Source organism: Sarcophilus harrisii, chromosome 6 (assembly GCF_902635505.1).
Source record: "Sarcophilus harrisii chromosome 6, mSarHar1.11, whole genome shotgun sequence".
Classification (NCBI taxonomy): domain Eukaryota; kingdom Metazoa; phylum Chordata; class Mammalia; order Dasyuromorphia; family Dasyuridae; genus Sarcophilus; species Sarcophilus harrisii.
The window spans coordinates 195543340-195561332 of record NC_045431.1 but is presented as its reverse complement, the minus strand read 5'-3'; the positions used below and the strand labels follow the sequence as shown (position 1 = coordinate 195561332).

Genomic DNA, 17993 nt, shown 5'->3' with positions numbered 1-17993 from the left:
TGCCAATTTCTGAACAAGGAGGCTGGAGGCTTCTCCTCTGCCCACTGATCTCTCAACAGCCGCCTGTAGGCGGGCCATAAAATCAGAAAAAGGTTCATCTGGGCCCTGTTTAGTTCTAGTCATTGAGGGCCTCTGCTTTCCAGAAGCTTGAATTTTGCTAAATTCTCTTTGGACATACTGGGACACAGCTGCATATACTGCTGCATCATACTGCATTTGATCCTCATTTCTTTTATACTTTCTAGCTTTCTGTATCATTTGTCCTAAACTTGTCTTGGAATCTCCAAAGCCTTCACAAGCGGGAGCAGAGGGAGCAGAGGGGAGACATATCTCCTCAGGGAGGACAGGGGAGGAGGGAGAAGGCCATGCCTCAGAGACAGAGGTGACCTTCCCTCTCTTCACTTTCTCCTCCCTTGTCTTATCACCTTCCTTTACTTCAAGGTCATATGTCTCTCTTTTTACTTTCTCATTACTCATCTTATCCCTGCCCCCTTCTGTTCTGTCACATCCACTTCCTGCTTCTTCCTCACTACCTCTTCCTTCTTTCACGTCATATCTACCTCCTTCATCTTCCTGTTTATTTCCTGGTTCTTTCCCACAGCTAAGTTCCCCCGGCTCCATTTTATGGGCACAGCTGGTCCCAGTGAGTGCTGGTTTATGACCCTATTTGTTTTATGATTCTCCTTTGTTTTATGACTCTCCATTTGCACTTCATTATCTACTTTTAATGGATTGCGGCTTGCACCTCTTAAAGTGCCCCCAATCACTTGATGCCATTCCAGGATGACTCCTGGAGTTTCTTTATCATAGGAAGCCATCTGACTACCTACTACCTCCCATGTTTTTAAATTCATTTCCAATTCTGCTTGTTTTACTATTCTATAGTAAATTCCCTGTTTCAGTATTCCCTGATACCTCCTGGTCTGGGACCCTCACAACAAACTGTCCCATTTTCCTAACTTTCTACTCACTCACTTGAGCAGAGTTCTGTCTCTCTTCCCACTTGTAGACCTGCTACAAGGTGAGGTCCTAGTCAAAATTGTCCCTGTTCGGGCGCCACTTGTTATGCCCCTATGGACTATTCTACCCTGGTAGCTCCTCTTTGAGCTACTCTTAATGCCCGTTTGTCAACGGCACGGCTAGGCCACACTTACCCATCTTCGAGCACCAACCTGGATCCCACAGTTGCTATGTACAATGTTCTCTAGTTCAGATCCAAATCCTCTTATCTGAACTAAATGGAACCATCTCTTAATTGGACCTATAGCTTCCAAATTCCCATTCTTCTAAATCAGTATTATTACTCTGGAGTCCATTGTCCCTTTAGAGGTCCATGGATAGATTTTTAAAGTCCATGAGTTAAATAGGGGGAAAAAAAATTACATCTTTATTTTCATTAACTTTTTTTGCTACCATTGTAATCTTATATATTTTATTTTAAAATGTTATTCTGGATAAGGGATCCATAGGCTTCAGCTTATTGTCCAAGCATTCTACAAAACAAAAAATATTCTAGAACTTTTGCTCTAAATGATTCCCTACAAAGCTAAAAATATGGTTTCCCTAAAGCAGAGGTCTCTTTGGATGACTCTCCTGCTCTCAAAGTTATGGGACCATTAATGGTTTTTCCTACTTTCCAAAGCTGACAAAGTCATAATCTTAGCCATTCCATCTCCAGATATTCATTCATGTAGGGGAAGGGAGGGAAAAATTTTGGATCACAAGGTTTTGCAAGGGTGAATGTTGAAAAGTACTCATGCATATGTTTTGAAAATAAAAAGATTTAATTAAAAAAAGAGAGAAACATCAGAGCATGAAAGCTTCAAAAGGAGTATGTAATTACAGAAAAAGTGATTTTTTGGGGGGTCACAAAATTGTAGACTCATAAGCAACCAATGGCTCCCTCTTGCCTCATAAATAAAACACAAACTCTTCAGATTAATATTTAAAGTTTTTTTACAATCTTCATCTACTCTGTTCATTCAGATGCATTTCACAGTTATATTTCATTCACTCAGCATTCTATTAAAACTGGCCAAATTGCTATTTTCTGAATCTGGAATTCCATTATCCACTTGTGTGCCTATGCAAAGCTGAATCCTTCCAGCCTCAAAGGACTGTCCTCTTATAACCCTAGCATCTTTTAAGTCTCTGTTAATGTGCTACTTCTTACAAGAAATTCAGTTTTCCTTGTTCTCCCCTTCCCCTAAATTGTCTTTTACTTAGTTATCTGATTTTTGTAAACTATAAGCTCTCTAAAGATAGGAATTTTTAAAAAATTTCCTTTGTATCTGCAATGCCTGACATAGTGCTATACATATAGTAGAAGCTTAATAAATGCAAATTGAATTGAATTGACTATTCACTTTTGAAAACTTCATTTCATTTATTATGGTATCATAATCATAATAATCACATGTAACTCTCTGATACTATAAGCTGTATAGCAAGTGGCAGTCCATATTGATAGAGGTACTATCTTCAATATGATTTCCCTATACCAATCAAACTACAAGTCTTGTCCAAAAATTAAAATCATATAACAGGAATACTAATAAATCAATTTAACATATTAACATTATTGTGTGTTCTGTCTATTTTTTACTTCTTCAGAATTTCAAAACTACTGTTTTAAATTACATTCTCACTGTCAAGTTAAGCCCTCAAAAGGCTGCTATTATTTCATGTTCCAGGGATAATCAGAAAGGGTGTTTTTTCCCTTTCATTATAGCTCATGAGCCCCAATCCATGCTTTTCCTTTTAGGTTATCATTTGATATAAATTACTAACCCAGGCTTTATTAGCTTTTAGAAAAGTGTATTTACTAAAGTAATATAACAAGAACAATTGGTACATATACATTTAACCTCCATCCCTAAACCTGCAATATTGTCCGGATAACACACACAAGAGAATACAAGAGAAAATAGGTTCAATCTTGGAGCAAAGGAGAATGTAGAGAATTTTGGAAATTCTTTTTTTAATAGGCTTCAAGATGTTCTACTTGGTTATTGACTAACTCTCTACTGGGTTCTTTCTAGAACTGCAAAGCTGCTTTACCTCCATGTATCTAGTTTATCCTTGGTTCCAAATACTACTGCCATTATTTTGGATGCTATCCTTTGATGGTGGTTGTTGGAAGACAGAGGAGCTCTACTCCCTACCCACCCTCCCCCCTTCCCAGAACATCTGCCTCTGAGCATCTAGGACTTTGTACAACTCTGGTGGTTTAGATATTGTAATTCTCTCTCTTTTTTTTAAATTAAAGCTTTTTATTTACAAAACATATGCATGGGTAATTTTTCCAACATTGACCCTTGCAAAACCTTTTCTTCCAAATTTTCCCCTCTTCCTCCCCATCCCCTCCCCTAGCTGGCAGAAAGTCCAAAACATGTTAAATATGTTAAAATCCAATGTATGTATACATATTTATACAATTATCTTAGTGCACAAAAAAAATCAGATCAATAAAAAGAAAACCTGAGAAAGAATACAAAATGCAAATAACAGAGAGAATGCTATGTTGTGTTCCACACTGTTCCCACAGTTCTCTCTCTGGGTGTAGATTGTTCTTTTCATCATTGAACAAGTGGAACTGGTCTGAATCATCTCATTGTTGAGAAGAACCACATCCATCAGAATTGATCATCGAATAATCTTGTTGTTGCTATGTATAATGATCTCCTAGTTCTGCTCATTTCCCTTAGCATCAGTTCCTGTAGGTCTCTCCAGGCCTCTCTGAAATCATTCTGATTGTTTCTTACAGAACAATAATATTCCATAGCATTCATATACCATAATTTATTCAGCCATTCTCCAATTGATGGGCATCCCCACTTTCCAATTCCTTGCCACTACAAAAAGGGCTGCCACGAACATTTTTGCACATGTGGGTCCCTTTCCACCTTTTAAGATCTCTTTGGAATATAGACCCAGTAGAAACACTGCTGTTTGATAACCTTTTGAGCATAGTTCAAACCGCTCTCCAGAATGGCTGGGTCTGTTTACAGGTCCACCAACAATGTATCAGTGTTCCAGTTTTTCCACATCCTTTCCAACAGTCATCATTATCTATTTTTTCCCCTCATTTTAGCCAATCTGACAGGTGTGTAGTGGTATCTCAGAGTTGTTTTAATTTGCATTTCTCTGATCAATAGTTATTTGGAGCATCTTTTCAAGACATTCTAATTCTCAAATGATAAATTAGCTTACTGATTTTCTGCAAATCGCAAAATATATGGCAAAATCTCAACCACTGTAAATGTAATCCCTGTAATACTTTGCTGAAACATTTTTGCTATATTGCTTGATTCAATAGACCTATTGTGTGGTTTGGGTGGATATTTTAAGTGGGTTGTCATGACTGATGATCCCACTCTTGTGCCTCTAAGAAAGGATCTATGGAATTAGTAAGACATAGAGGTTTGGTTTCACTCAAAAAGATCCTATCAGACTACTTTGGTCTCTAGTTCCCCAGAACAGATTGAAGCTGTTAAGTCTTAGAGAGGATCTGGCAGAGCAAAGTTTGGGCAGAATCTGCTGACCTTGGGGGAAAAAAGAATCAAGAGAGTTGGATACAGTCAGTTGATAGCAGACTTCCCCTTCTCTTCTCCAGAAAGGGAGCTAGGAAGAGAGGTGTTCTTAACTGATTCAGAAAGTAGAATTACCTAATTTTGTGGGTTTTTTTTTTTTAACTTTAATGATCCAAATCTGTGATCAGACCCCACAACTCATGTAATTTACTATCTTGGAAGTTGTTGGAGGCAGTAGAGATAAGGGAACCGGGAAGAGTTATGCCTTTTCCACAGCTAGTAGAGGATGTAGGCAGTTCTTGAAAACGGGTTTTTCTGATTGCTAGGCCTGCCACAATTCTACATCTTGCATAGTCTTGCATAAAAGCATCAAAGGGGTCACTCTGAATCCAGGATCTGGATGCTGGGGCTTAAAAGAAAAAGCTGGGAACTAACTGTGTTGGGGGAAGGGAAGGACGTAAGAACTCTTTCCTTCAACCTTCTCCTTTGAACTGTGAATGAAAATAATTTTATTGTGTTTTGTTTATGCACCACCGCGTGTGTTCGATTCTCGATCAAAGACTGTTCTTCCTCTGCCAATGAACGTCACCTGGGGTCCCTCCTTCCCGTGCTCTTTCTTTAGGTTGCGATAACGTCACCAGGCAGCCCCCTGTCCCGTGTTCTTTTTAGGTTGCAATTTTCTCTGTGTATTGTAACCAAGATTTTTAAACATAAACGAATGTGATTGGACACCGGAAACCCAGCGGGGAGAAGCCGTGACAAAGATCCCACGCACCTCCTCTTCCACCTTAATCCTCTGAGGTCCATGGCAACAGACTGTCACTTCTCAGCGTCACCTATCTGGCCTTGGATCCAGCTTCTAAGATGAAGGTAGAAACAGGAAATTAACTGTTTGAGATCATCACATCGAGAACATCTGAGTCTCTTATTCTGCTAAGGTTTTCAGGGCTGGGGATGTAGCTCAGTGGTAGAGCGCATGCTTCGCATGTGTGAGGCCCCGGGTTCGATCCCCGGCATCTCCAGATTTATTTCTTATGCTTTTTGATGACTAACCCCTCCCTTTGGAAATGCGCACCCCGAAATCTAGTCTCCAAGCCAAGTATTTCCAGAATACTCAAAGTGACACAAGCACAATAAACGCATCTGCCATTTCCAGTTTCGCTTAAAGTTCTTTCCTCAACTTGTGCACTTCGTTTTCGGCCCTGAAACGTACTCAACTTCCAGATGTTGAAATTCGCGCTGATACAGATCACTGACTTTTAGAGTTGTTTGGGACAGAGATTAATTTATTCATGCTCACTTGTGTCAATGTTCCTCCTAAAATGAGGCAACCACAATTGATATTCATGAATAACTGTTTCAGAGACATCAATCCCACTCTTTCAATACTTTTCCTATCTTTTTGTCTTTTCCTCTACTCCTTATGTGTTCTCCCAAGGGGTCTGTCTTTGGTATACTTCCCTTCACTCTGTAAGAGTGTCTCCCTTGTCTGCCTTATCTGTTAGATACTTGAAGAGGCTAGTTAAATAGGTGACACAGACAGAATGAAGGGAGGCATCTGTCTGAATAGTGGTGATAAGCTAAATAATATTTTCAGTTTTGGACAAATTGAGTTTAGGGTTCCTGAGGACTCCAAACAGAGGGACTATTTTGTGTACTATTGGATAACGATGCAGACACTGAAAGTCATTATTAAGGCCTTATTCTAATACATACTAGTTTCTGTAACCATGGATAAGTCATTCAACTTTTCAGGGCTCTAAGTAACTAAGATGTACCCAACTTGAATACTGTACCTCCAACACCCCATCTTCCAAAAACCAGGATACAGTTTCTGTGGATAATCATTCACTAATCACTAGATTTGCTGTAGGCCCCAATCCAGATGAATGGAGCCTGGGTAAAAATTAATCCCCTTAGCCCAGGATATCTGCTTCTAGGATCATACTTGGGCTACACTCCCATACTGCTATTCACCTGGACCATTTCACCTTGTACCTATAGCCCGGAATGCAATTCATTTCTCCAACCCACAATCCACAATTCTCTTCTTCACTCCCCAGAGCAAAATAGTCCTTCCTGGTCACCAATTTCCTAGATGTGCCATTCACCTTAATATCCTTGCCAGAGTGTCTAGGGGACTTATATGCCCGCTGGAGGTAAGGTACACATTTGCCGTCCCCCATCCCCCCTATGCTTGGCCCTGCTGTAACCTCGATCAAAAAAAGCAGTTTCTGTAGCTCGAACATTAGTGCCATCGACTGCTTATTACTCAAAGGGATAGTGGCTCTAGCCTTTTTTGTTGTTCTGCTTTTAGAGCACAGAACGTCGTTTAATTTTAAAAATACGTCAAATTTTTAAAATACGTCAAATTAGCGGTCAGCTAATTGCCCTTTCATTCATTTTATTCATTCATGTTGAGATGGTCTTTAATTGCAGTGGAAGGGGGGCAGTTTTCTTATTCAGAGTTCACTGTAGCGAGCTCTCCAGGAGTGTAGACCAGGGATATTTCTGGGCAGGGTCTTTAAAAAAAAAAGGGGGGGGGGGGAGAAAATTGGGAGTGGGGGAATACATAAAAAAGGTAAGACTTCAAAAAATCTCCAAACGTCCCTGAGTGGGCTTGAACTATCACTAAACTTTCGGCTAATAGGCGAAGCACTGACCGATTGCGCCACAGATGCCAGAAAGCATTATGATTTGGGTCAAATTGAAACTAGAGAAGACAAAAAAAAAAAAAAATCACCAAGGCAAAGTTTATGGCCACAGAATACGGTCTCTTCTAAGGAACCTCAAAGAAGAAATAAAGTCTCAGTATGGATATGGAACAAAATTAAAACCTAACAAATTCCAAAGTAGGAATTAAGAGTCACATCTTTCCTCCTGGGGAACACTAGCATGCGCCAAAGTCACACGGACTCTCCTTACTTCGGTGCTGAGGGACAACTATCTAAAAACCTGCTAGTCCAAAACTCCCATAAACCAAAAAGTAGATCTTTCCTTTGGGGATAGAGAGCATATCTTTTCCAGAGGCCAGCTGCTGAAGACTCGTTAGTGGAATGAGATGCAAAGAGAAATTCACGTTAGTCCCAAAAAATTGTGTTGGGAAGGTTTTTATGTCCTTTGATTTTTTTTTTTTTTTGAGCTTTTATTTCTCCAAAATTATAGATCTCAGCCTACCCACGACAGTCTCGTCAGGGTGCCCAGGGAATTTATGCCAGCTGGAGGTAAGGTACATATTTGCCGTCACCCATTCCCCCCCCCCCCCACATGCTTGTCTCTGCTGTAACTACGATGAAAAAGCAGTTTCTGTAATTCGAACATTAGTACCTTCGACTGTTTATTAGCTAAAGTGGCTTCATCCTTTTTTGTTGTTGTTGTTCCTCTCGGACTCTGCAAAATGGATTCGTACTTACCACAAAATATTTTACTAATTAATCTTTCTTCTCTGCCTCTTCAGTCCTTCCCTACGTCTTTTCCCATCTCTCCATTCCATAAGGCCAATGACCCGCATTCAGATCATTTTCCAGCCCTGACTTGTGTTCCATTTACCAAAAAGTTTCCACGAGGAAGTTCTTCTCCATCGCCTCTGCGGACTTGAGCTCAAATCGAAGGCTTGCATTTTCTGTCTTCCCACACTCAATAAGGACACCTTAGTTCCTCTTCAAATTTGCGAGGTTCCACCGTTACTCAGGGAGAGAAGGCATATAACAAGGGCATTAAAAGGTCTAAGCGGAAGTACCAAAAGACGCAGAAGGGCTAGGAAAGTGTGGTGAAGCAGAGCGGGGAAGGGATGGGGAATAGAGTTCAGAGTTGTGAGACTTAACAGATGAACCTTGTGGCAGACTTGAGAAATAGGACCACCAAACGGCAAACCTTTGATTCTTCTTTCTCCATCATCTCTCACGGGTTCTGTAACTTCCTAAGAAATCTTCCCAAAGCCTATCAATCCTAGCTCTGCTGCCACAATAAAGTTTCCTTTTAAAATTCGTAGTTTTCTTGGTATCTTTGTTTTTATTTCTCTTTCTTTTCCGAAATAATTTTGTTTCATCTCTGGCAAGCCATCTCTTGTTTAAAAAAAGGCGGGGGGGGGGGGGTAAGGGAGGGAAGTAATGCAGCAAAATTAATCAATCTTTCAAACTAGATTTCTCCCACTCCCTTTTTTTCTTCTTTCTCCTTCTCCGTCTGTTCTCTCTTTTCTCTTACACCTCTCCCTCTCTCCCTCTCTCTTTTTCTCCTTCTCTCTCTCTCTCTCTCTCTCTCTCTCTCTCTCTCTCTCTCTCTCTCTCTCTCTTTTCCTCAACTATAGTCTGAATTGGAGAATGAAATCGCAGAGCGTTTGCCGAGAAAATCCCAAATGGGATCACAAAGACTCGGACACGAAATTAACAAAAACCTTTAGTGTTTCCCAAGTAAAGTTCAAAAAAAAAAAATTTTTTTTGCTCGTTCGATTCCATTTCGAAAATTCAGAACTCAGGTGGAAGAAAGGCAATGGAAAATATCCTCCTTTCTATTTCTATGGTTACCCTATATATTCCTTAATGTTACTATCAGAATTTTTACCATCCTCACCTAGTTTAATGATACAACCAAAAAGGGAAAAAACTCAATAAATCAATTTTAGGAAAAGACTAAAATCGCAACATTGTGACGGGGATGTAGCTCAGTGGTAGAGCGCACGCTTTGCATGTGTGAGGCCCCGGGTTCGATCCCCGGCATCTCCACTATTTCTTCTGGATTTAAATTCTCAGAATTTAAGTCAATTTACCTTCTTGTCCAATGTGTTCCAAGACTCAGAAGTTATAGAGTCAATTGTTTAAATGGGATTAAAGGGCTTCAGTGCATGTTCGAGGCTCTCCCTTGAATTTTAGCTATTAAGTATCAGCGCATTTTCCACCCCTAAACACCTGCCTTTTCTTTCCCCATTACTGGCTGTCAAAACAGTTTCCTGATGGAATATCTGAAGAGGGAGCAGGGTCATTTTAAAATTTACTCTATTTTGAAATAGGACAATTAAATTTAAATCATGGCTCTCACAGTTCGTTTTTGTAAAACCTGATACCAATCATTAAAGGTCTCTGGGATTCATTTTCTTAATAAAAAAGAAGGTAAAGGGAGTGGTTGGGATATGTGGGCTATGAAGATTCCTAGAAGATCTATGTCAACCATGCCAGATACCTTGACGAGGTCATACTTTCTTCTCTTGCTAATAAGACCATTTTAGTGACTATCTTGAAATACTGTGGAAACAGATTCCTTTGCAAAATACATTGAATGCCACCTCTTCCAGTGATCCGTTTAGCTGCCTGGGAAAGGGCCTAGAAGATAAGGCTCTTACCCTTGTAATCTCTGTATTCTGTTACATACACCTTACTTAAAGTTGAATCCCAATGGAGCCTCTCTTAAAATTACAAGCAGTATCTATCTAAAATCAAGAGCAAGTATTATCTGTAAGGAAAAACTTGGAGCATTCCCAGTAAGATCAGGGGTGAAGCAAAAATGTAGATTGTCACCATTATTATTAATATTATACTGAGAGTTCTAGCTAAAGAATTAAAAGAAAAGAAATCAAAGTAATAAAAATAGGAAATGAAACTACCACTCTCTGCAGATAACATAATTGTCCTCTTAGAGAACCCTAAAGAATTTACTAAAAACTAGTTCAAACAACTTAACAAAGTTGCAAAATATAAAATAAACCCACATAACTCATTGCCAACAAAGCCTAGCTGGAAGAGATAGAAAGAGAAATCCTATTTAAAATTATTGCAGACAACAAAAAACACTTGGGGAGGGGGGCTGGTTTATATACCAAACACACCTAGGGATATATGAACAAAATTACAAAACACTTTTCACACAAATAGAGATCTAAACAATTGGAGAAATATTTATCGCTCATGAGTAAACTGAGGCAATATAATTAAAGTGACAATTCTATCTACATTAATTTACTTACTCAATGTCATACAATCAAACTATCAAAGAAAAAATGTGTTTCAAATAGAAAAAAATTTGAGAAGCCCTACTCTAGTTATACTAGACACGATGAGAATAAGATTAACCTAGAAGTTAATAAAAGTAAATGACTAGAGCAGTTTCATTAACAGGCATTGGGAAGATATTTTAAGACATTCATTACTCCATGTGATATGGCCTCATCTCATTATCATACTTTGAGACCTTGTCATCCGGTGTAAAGGTTGAAGCAGCAGCAATTCAATAGCACGAACATGAGAAGGTTTCTGGTTGGGTGTCAGGGTCTGCAGTTTGTGTTTATAATTTTTATTGTGGTGGTGATGCATTCATTCTGTGCCTTTATTCATACTCTTCCCTATGCCCTCCACGCTCATCTTCTCATTATCCCCATTAAAACATTTCTGTCCCAGGGAGTCTTGCCTGATGATTCTTAGCATTGTCCTCTCCCTCAGTATTTTACTTCAAATTTACCTTTGTAACTCCGGTGACTTTACCATAGAATAGCATGTACTGGCTTTATCCATTTTGATACTAGTGACTGTTAAGCGGTGTCTTCAGGTCACAATTGCCATTTTACATTAAGAAATATGAAAAAAACTATTAATTTTTTTTTCTTTTTTCATGTCTCAGGGTTCTACACACAATAGGAGGTAAGGCAAGGTAACAAGGATTTTTATATACAGTCACTATGTGCTAGGTACTCTGCTAAATGCTGGATATACAAAGAGAAGCTTTAGCAATGTTTCTTGTATTGGTAAAGTCAACAGCTTTGCAAAACCCAAGAAAGACGTGTTGTTTAATGGTTGAGTTCAATCACAGTTTCTTCTTCATGGATTTTGTCAAGAATATGGGCAAGTGTTATAGACACCTATGGCTTACTGTGGACTTAGAACATATCTCTCAGAAGATTACTATGCTCTCCTGCTAGAAGTTCATGATTCCACATTCTTTGGTTGAGTGGAACATACAGATATTAACACATACAGCACAGAGAATGAATCGCATCTGGACCATTCAATTTGAATAATAAAAATGTCTATATTTCTGTTTAAGTCTGCCATCTAGTGGGGAATATAAAACATCCTTCAGTTTTTTTCTCATCCTACACACTAGGGTTATTAGACTTATTTTTCTCTCCAGATTAATGTTCATTTTTTAAAAATCGTTCATTTCCTGAAATACTCCCTCTATAGCCTGTTGTTTTGTAAGAAAGAAAAATTAAAGAAAACCAACCTATTGTAAGATTTTAGAGGACAACAGCTTATTTATTCCCTAGCTCGAGTTCTACTAGGCTGTATCTAACACCTAACAATGTTCACATCTTGAACATTATACATTAAAAATGCTTAGCTTATATTTTGTTCAAATAACATCAAAACATTATTACAATCTATAAAAACAATACAAACATAAAATCTAAGTGTTCCAGGGATATCTAGAATGAAGTTGAGTGAACTGGTATTGTTTCTATGATGTAAATTAATTTCCTTGTTTAAGTTGAAAGCTCCTTTATACCTAGTATATTTTAACAGTATCCCATCCTACAGTTCTAAGGTCTGATCCTATCTATATTTCCAAAGTCCAATTCCAGTCTCTTCTTGAAAATCTTCCATTTGATAAGGAACTCTTAGCTTCCTTAGAACCCAAATATTTTTTTAAATTTATTTTAAAAAGGCATCAGTTTCTTTGTTTTTAAATTACCTTCCCTTCTAAATATATGTTTTCTGCAAAGTTTGATGAATCAGCCAAAAGATAGTAAGATTTAGGTCTAGTTACTATTGAAGGGAAGGCCAACTACTCAGATTTCCACCAGTTGCTATTTTTCTTTAGGTATGTTTTCCTATGATTACTAGTTGATGATTTGCCTTTTTTTTTTTTTTTTTAAGAGTAAGAAAGAGGAAGAGAGATTTGTCATTTATTCAAAAACCTCAGGGACTCCCCCATGATTATTTCAAGTCTTAAACTCCAGATACTGGCATTCAAGACCTTCTCCAATCTAGCTCAAATCTATTTTTCCAGTCTTATCTCATATTATTTCTTTTCAACTACTGGCCACATTGAGCTAACACTCTTCTCCCCTACGAGTACTATGCTCAGCAGTCTTTCTTTATTCCTTTCCTTGCTCCCATTGTGCCCCAGTTAACTTCTATTGAAGTTTCTTCATTCTAGGCCATCTCTAGGAAGCCTTTGGCACCTCAAGAGGGTGCAAAATTTGTATTTTGCCTTTCTTTGTATTCCAAACTCTTAGCAAAGCATCAGGCATCGAAAAAATAGTAGCTGACTAGTCAACTGACTCCCACTCCAGTTCTGATTCCTCCTCAAAGGAAAATCACTTTTCCTATTCTCTCAGGAAATCCGTGAGAGAGTTAAAGAAAAAGTAGGCCCCGCTGGGATTCGAACCCAGGATCTCCTGTTTACTAGACAGGCGCTTTAACCAACTAAGCCACGGAGCCGAGACCTTAGCTGCTTTTCTATTCAAGCAGGAAAAAAAGGGCGAAAACCCATCCAGATGTTTTGACACTTTCCCTTTCCTGCCCTGACAGTTCCCCCCGCACACGAAAATAAATCACTTGCATTTTTCCTGCTTTCTCCTTCCCGCTCCGCCTCCACACAACTTGCCCATTTCTTCCTCTCCGCTTCCCTGGCCTACAATGCAGACGCCTCAGCCGCACCTTCCTGCTCCCTACTCCGTCCACTCCACTCCCACCTTCTCCTTTCTCCTCTGCTTCTCTCCTCCACCACTCACCCTACCCAGGGACCCTCTACTCACTGGATCCAGCTCCTACCTCGCCGGCAGCCCCTACCATGGCATTGCGGGACAGCCCGCAGCTAACTAGCCTGCTCTAGAAACGAGCAAGAGTGCCAATTTCCATGTACTTCAAGGGGCACCGAGCTGAAGCAGAACCGACTTCCCCAGCCCCATGCTGGGCTGGACGGGAAGGGAACGAGAGCTGGAAAAGCGAAAACCAGAAACGCCTCCACTCGCTGCCTTTCCGGGACTCTTGACAGAACCTAGAGGCAGCCTTCCTCCTGTCCATCAGCTAGCTCCGTCCCGAACGCTGCGTATCCCCCAGACAGTCGTCGGCACCCGGGCCTCTCCTTCTGGGCGCCCTTCTGTGACCGCTTTCCTTTCAGGGATTTTTTTTTTTTCAGGCGGTGGGGACTGAGGGAAAGATCGGGACGGGGCCCTAAAAAGAGCTCTCAGGTAGCTCGTGGCTAGTTTCCTTTTGCTTTCTGCGACATTTACTTTCTCTTGTCCTGGCAGCGGGATCAGGTGTCAGTTTCCTGAGGAAGCCCCGCCTCGACAAACTGTTTTCGTCCCCCTCGCCCCCAAATCTGTGTTTAGAGAGGGAGCAAGAGGAGCTACAACCGTCAGTTTTCTCCATCTGCGCCCAAAGAAAAGTGTTCTCTTTGGTTCAGCGACCGAGCGAATAACCTCAAACCCAGCCATTCTCTCCCCGCGTCTCCATCCCCGTCTCTCTCTCCGGCAGGGCATCCTGAGCAAATGTGCCCACAGTAGCCAGCAGCCCTTTCCTGAACCTGAACAAGCCCGGAGCTGGGGCTTCTGCAGCCTGAAGGCGACGGGTCCAAAAGAAAAATAAAAAGACTCTCCTCTGCAAAGATCCCGCGTGCCCTTTTGGTTAATTGCTTTCGGAACTAAACTTTAGGGTGTAGGTGTAGGGGGTGAAGTACAGAGACTGGAACGCGGTGGGTTCTGTCAGCAGCACAGGAGAGAGCCTTTGTCCGCTCAACCAACCGACAGAGAGCAGCCGTTGACTGCTTTGTGTAACAGAAGTGGCAAAGAACTCGGGCAACAGCCCGCCCACCTCCTCCGCCCGACTTTCAATTCCGTTGCGTCCCTTTCAGGAACGCGCTGGATTCTCCGTTATCTCCTGCTGCATTGCCGAAATCGGGGTTCAGGGGAGTAGACCGGGCATTGTCTGCCTGTCACTGCCTCTCTCCGACCCCCGCCACTCAGTCCCTGCTCCTTCGCCCGCCGCCAGCTTCCGCACAAGCGCTCCAGCTCGCTCTCCGGACCGGGACGTTCGCCTGTTCGGAACTTTGGGAATCGCCTCAGCTCACTGCCGCAAAAAGAAGCCCCTACCCGGTATCAGAGGGAAACTCCCGGGGCCCCGAGTCCTCGCCAACCCAACTGGGGCGCGTTCGTCGCTCCGCCAAAGAACCAGTGGGCCAGCCCGGCAACCATCGCACACAGTGTCCTGGGAAGGAGCCCTAAAGCAGTGCGGCCCTCGCCCTGGCTATCCCGGCTTCCATCAGCCCTCAGGTCCGAGTCTGGCTTCCACTCCACCACATGATCGCTCCTGGACGTCCCAGACACTAGCTTGTAAGAGGCTGTTAGGATTATGGTGTTATATATGCCCCAACATCGGGGGATTAGCTCAAATGGTAGAGCGCTCGCTTAGCATGCGAGAGGTAGCGGGATCGATGCCCGCATCCTCCATTTTTGATTCCCCTTTCTTTTCACCACCATCCCCCTAGTGCGGTTCGCCCCCTTAAGCCCTGTGCTTGGCCCTACGCGCAGGCGGCACTCGCCGAGGGGGAAAAAAAAAAAAAAAAAAGGCAACCTTACCATAATCTTCCGCCTACCCAGGGGTGACAGGCCCTTCTTTGGAACCCTTTCCAAGCAGATTTCGCACCCACCACGTCAGGGCAACTCTCGGTCAGCTAAGCATTGAAAATTAAACCCATTGCAAAACACTGACTACAGAAACGAACAGCTTAGTCCCTTGAGCCAGGGATACAACTATAAAGCTAGTAGGCTCAAAGGAGTAAGAAGGGGGAAAAAAAGACAGAAGGGAGGTAATTTTTTTTTTTTAATGACGAAAAAGTGGGCCAGACGACAATTTTTTATTTAATACCCAATTTGTTCAGATCAGAGATTTTACTGAAGTGTTGAAACTTTCTAATCAAAGTAAATTAGCAATTATTCTGACTCCTGTATTTTTAAGAGTTACCTGAGACCCTTTTAAAATAACGTTACATTTAGCCTCCCAGAATTTGGATTTGTCAGAGCTGGGTGTTTTAGCTTCAGATTTAAGGTTACTTTGTTTCTGCCAATTATTTCTTCCTCTTTTCCCCCTTGCTCTTCTTTTTTCGTCCGTTCCTTTTGTTGTTCAGTCGCGTCGACTTTTCGTAACACCATCTGGGGTTTTCTTGACAGAGATATGGGAGTGTTTTGCTATTTCCTTCTCCAGCTCATTTTATGGATGGGGAAACTGAGGCGAACAGGGTTGAATCGCCTGTCCATGGCCATAGTTGTGTCTTGAGGCGAGATTTGAACTCGATTAGTCTTCCTGATCCAGAGCTGGAGCTCTAACCATTCCACCACCTCGCTCCCATAATTGGCATTTCTGGCACCATATAAAAATAGTGTAATGTTTAACCTACAAACGGATTGCTGGCTGCCTTGGGGAGGGGAGAAAGGGAAAAAGGAGAAAAATTTGGATCACAAGGTGTTGTAAAGGTGAATGTTGAAAACTTAACCTGCATTTATTTGGAAAAATAAAATGGTATTAAAAAAAATAATAGTGTAGACAGTGTGCATACTCCTGCTTTGATTCTGAACTTGAGATTCCAGTGCGTTTTTTTTCCCTGATACAAACAATTGTAACTTTTGGTTATATTTTAATTTTTAATAGTGCATTGAGACTTCTCCTGTCTTGTTATTGATAGTTTGATCTTGTTTGAATTGTCTGATCAAATCCTTTGGAGAAAGGATCCCCAGACTGCTACTCAGCAATACTTCACTTTATACTCATTACTGTCCTATTTTACAGATCTCATTTTACAAATGAGGAAACAGAGATTAAGTGACTTGCTACTCACCATGCTATTCTATTTGCTTTTAGGTCTTATGTATCTGATATGTAGCACTGATCAATTTTTCTATTTTATAAATATCAGATTGAATTAATACTTCCTAATGGAGCTTGAGATATGGTAGTATTAGCCCCCCCCCCCTTTTTTTCATTGTTAAATCTGAGATTCTTGGCTTTTATTAGATTCTATTTTGTTTATATAGAATATAATATATACTATATATAGGATATGTGTATAGTATACACATATACATCTAGATATACACATATGTATCCTGTTAATGCAGCACTAAATCTGTAAATTTCAGTAAGATTGTGATTTTAATTATCTTGCTATACTTTTATCATATTAATAATCTTTTGATTTCTTCCCCAACCCTTTTTAACACAAAGGAAAATTTATGTAGGATGTTTTTAATTTTCCTAATTGTGAATCAACCTTGAATTTCTAATATAAATCCAAGTTAGGGGGCAGCTAGTATTAGTGTATAGAGTTCTGGCCCTGGAGTAAAAATGCAGTCTCAACTCATTTGACATGGAGTAGCTGTGTGACCCTGGATAAGTCACTTAATCCCATTGCCTTGTATAAGTCTGACATGGTTCGTGGGCCAGCTAAGATGCCAAAGAAGCATTTATAAAATGCCTACTATGTGTTAGACCTTGTAATCATTTCAGAGGCTAGAAAGATCATAGGGAAAGAGTCCTTACTATCAAAGTAATTATTTTATATTGGGTAAAGATGAAACGTTCAAAATATATTGTTATTATGCATGATGTTGTTTCCTCTGTATACTTAACAGATTTTTTTTTTCTTTGTAACCAAAGGCCCTAGTATTTGGACTATGTTTTTAACAGAAAATAGATGTCTGGTTTATCGCCTTCGTTTGAAAGTGTGGAAGTTTTTCTTAAACTCAAGTATGAAATAGTGTATGTATATATATATATTTAAATATTGTCTTATTATATTTTGCATAAATGCCGGGCCTATCAATGATAGACCATTATAGGTCCTGCCTTTGGAATCCTAAATGCTGGATGCTTAAGAAAGGCCTCAGTTATGTTGTATAGAGGATTCGTGCATAAGATATGATATTGGACAGAATTACTCTCGGAAGTCTGAAATGTTAGATTTATTACACTTTCCTGCATTTATAAATTTAAATATCTCGTAAGGCTATCATGGCCCAAAGGCTATGTACAATTTAGTAAATTGGGTAGAGAAAGTACAAATTGCTTTCCAGAGTGGCTGGAGCAATTTACTCAAAAAAGAGCCCTACTGGGCTTTTCCAGAATTAGCTTGTTTTTGTTTTTTTGTTTTTTTCTAACTTTTCTGGGAAAGGAAGGGGGCTAATCCCTTTTACTAGTTAGTCTAAAGACTTCGAAAAGCTCGAGAGAGGCTGAAAAGTTCGTTTCGGCAGTCATTAGTGTTTTTGCCGCGTATTTTGTTTCTAATTCTTAGTTGACCGAGCAAATTTCCCTGATGTAATAGATCCGTCACCTCTGGGGAAATGGAAGGATGTCATCGTTCTCCCCGGCCCCGATTTCAGGAGGCTTTTCTCAACGAGAGTGTGCGGGTAGGGCCGAGCACAGGGTTGAGGGGGAGAAGCTAGAAAAGTAGGTGGTCGTGCTGAGAGGTTGGTGAAGA

The 17993-nt window shown here is 40.6% G+C and overlaps 4 non-coding genes across 4 annotated transcripts; 3 read left to right on the top strand and 1 right to left on the bottom strand.

The window, feature by feature from the left end:
- The first annotated feature begins 5482 nt into the window (after window positions 1-5482).
- On the top strand, window positions 5483-5554 carry TRNAA-CGC. Its single transcript has one exon. It is a non-coding gene; the product is annotated as a tRNA-Ala (tRNA).
- Window positions 5555-9181: 3627 nt separating this feature from the next.
- TRNAA-UGC lies at window positions 9182-9253 on the top strand. The gene has a single exon. It is a non-coding gene; the product is annotated as a tRNA-Ala (tRNA).
- A 3634-nt stretch (window positions 9254-12887) lies between these two features.
- TRNAT-AGU lies at window positions 12888-12961 on the bottom strand. The gene has a single exon. It is a non-coding gene; the product is annotated as a tRNA-Thr (tRNA).
- A 1936-nt stretch (window positions 12962-14897) lies between these two features.
- TRNAA-AGC lies at window positions 14898-14970 on the top strand. Its single transcript has one exon. It is a non-coding gene; the product is annotated as a tRNA-Ala (tRNA).
- The last annotated feature ends 3023 nt before the right edge of the window (window positions 14971-17993 follow it).